The sequence below is a fragment of the Loxodonta africana genome, chromosome 2, assembly GCF_030014295.1.
Source record: "Loxodonta africana isolate mLoxAfr1 chromosome 2, mLoxAfr1.hap2, whole genome shotgun sequence".
In the NCBI taxonomy this organism is placed as follows: domain Eukaryota; kingdom Metazoa; phylum Chordata; class Mammalia; order Proboscidea; family Elephantidae; genus Loxodonta; species Loxodonta africana.
The window spans coordinates 109,728,777-109,731,527 of record NC_087343.1 but is presented as its reverse complement, the minus strand read 5'-3'; positions in this window follow the sequence as shown (position 1 = coordinate 109,731,527).

Sequence of the window (2,751 nt, the reverse complement as noted above, 5' to 3'; positions counted from 1 at the left end):
ACTAAAATGTACTTTCATTAATGGCTGCTGTATTGACTGTGTTTCTGTGACCAACACACTGGTGTATTAGATTCATACTGCTGCTGTAACAAACTACCACAATTTTAGTGGCCTGAAACAACACAAACTTATAGTTTTAGAGGCCAGAAGTCCAAAATCGGTTTCTCTGTTAAGGTATTGGCAAGACTGGTTCTTTTTAGAGACTCTAGGGAAGAATCTGTTTCCTTTCTTTTTCAGCTTCTAGAGGCCATATAAATTCCTTGGCTCATCGCCCTTTCCTTCATCTTCAAAACCAACAGCATACCATCTTCCTTCCTCTCTCATCTGTTTCTGTCCTTATGCCTTCTCTTTCTGAATCTGATCCTCCTCTGTCCCTCTCACATGATTTCTTCTGATTACATTGTCCCAACTGGATAATCCAGGATAATTGGTCCATCTGAAAATCTTTGATTTAATCACATCTACAAAATCACGTTTAACATGGAGGTAACATATTCACATGTTGCAGAGATGAGGACATGGACATCTTTGAGGTGGGTGCTGTCATTATTCTGTCTACCAAAGAAGGTATTATGTCATTTTCTTCACATGCTCTTTGATGATTTTCTCTTTGTATTTATAGCAATTTTAGAAATCAGCAAGCAGGAGAAAACATTTTCTTTTTTGTCATTATTCGCATGTGTTTTGTTTCTGTATTTTGTTTTCATTTGGCCAGTAGCTAATGACTTGGCAGATTTATTTAAAATCTCCCAAAGGGCATATCTCTGGTCTATGGCCCCTCAGGATGTGAGTTTCTTTCTCAACTCAATGGTTCTTTTCATTTTATTTCAGCAGAAATCATCAGCAGACACAGTCCTTCCAGAGTGTAATTAGTAAGCTGGCAGCTGCAGTTCTTCTTTGATAAGTAAACCACATAAGGTAACATTCACAGGTTCCTCGGACTAAAATGTGCAGTTGCATCACTAGGGTTGATGTCATCCAGTGCAGTAACTCATGATGTCACCCCCCATACTAATTACCACAATATTGTAGCTAAAATACCAGAAAATTTGACAAAGTAAGCAACTGTAAAAACACTGGCAGCTACAAGAACAATGGCGTGTGCTTACAGTGTATGCAGATGAAGCCAAGTGATTTGAACTGTCCGTGTAATTGGGTAATAATAACAGCTCTGACAAGAACACATTAAAAACTTAAAAAGTAAATTAGTGTAGAGCTTTAGTCTTCTAGGTATATTAATACATGTAAACTGGGCTTATGAAAAAAAAATTTTGTTATCACTAACTACAGGGATATTTTTATAGAAAATAATAAATTTCTGTTGAAACACTGCACAGAAATTTTATAGAGGGTCATTGGTGTCACCCCCTCTGACAATGTCACCTGGTACAATCTGCACCCCACGTACCCCTCTAGTGATGCCACTGAGGATATGGACCTCTTAGAGATGCCGTTATTTAGTCTACTACAACGGGGTTCATATTAATTCAGTAGTTAAGTGATAGGGCTGTTAACCAAAAAAAAGCTGGCAGTTCAAATCTACCAGCCATTCCTTGGAAACCCTAGGAGCAGTTCTGCTCTGTCTTCTAGGGTCGCTAAATGGGTCAGAATAGGCTTAATGGCAACAGTTTCTTTTCTTTTTTTTTTTTTAATGGTAAATTTAGGTGTTAGCTGGGTAGCAAAAAGATAAAGAAAATAACCAAAACCAATAAATGCAGTTATTTCATTTTAATTTCTTCTTTGAATATTTAAAAATTCCCCCATTCTTTCATAATCACGTAATTTGATAAATACTATTAAAATGCTAGCTCACTGAGTTACAGTATACTATGGAAATTAATAAAACAACAACAACAATACACACGCTGGACTAAGAGTTAGAACACTGAAATTATACTATTTCTACCGATATTAATCCAAGCAGCCTTTAACACTTCTCTTAAAAACTATAGGCCTTTGTTCCCTGTTGAATCAAATAAGATATGTAATTAGATTAGTTATTTTCACACTATGCTCTTGGAAGTTACAAAACTCAGAGAAAACATTCAGGGAATTAAACAGGTAGGGCCTGCTTCTTTATGTTTTATATATCAAGCTTCTTGCTGATTTTAATTGATGACTAAAAAATTAATATTAAAAACTAGTTGGTTAAAGTGATTTTAGGATACCCTACATTTCCTATAGTCTAAACTGATTAATGAATCAACTCAAAGGCAACAGCTTTGGGCTTTTTTAATTTAAATTCACTAATAAAAACAAAGAGAGATTCCTATGATATACAAGACTCTAGACATTCTGGAAGTTATGAAAAGTAATACGTATTATCTTTGCTCTTGCAGAATATGTAAGTTGGTACAGGAAACAAAAAAACAAAACAAAACAAAAGTTGAATCCGGATCTGCCACTTTTTAGCTGCCTGACCTTAATCCTCACCTATTAACAGGCAAATGAGAATACGTTCCTCTCATGTTTATTCAAAATGTAAATGTTTATATCAAGACCTTAGTACAGAGACTGGTGCAATAAATGGTCTCTACTTGGCACTATTGTTGTTGTTAGGTGCTGTTGAGTCGATTCTGACTCATAGAGACCCAATGCACAACAGAAAGAAACACTGCCCCATCCTGAGCCATCCTTACAATCGTTGTTATGCTTGAGCTTACTGCTGCAGCCACTGTGTCAATCCACCTCATTGAGGGTCTTCCTCTTTTCCGCTGACCCTGTATTCTGCCAAGCATGATGTTCTTCTCC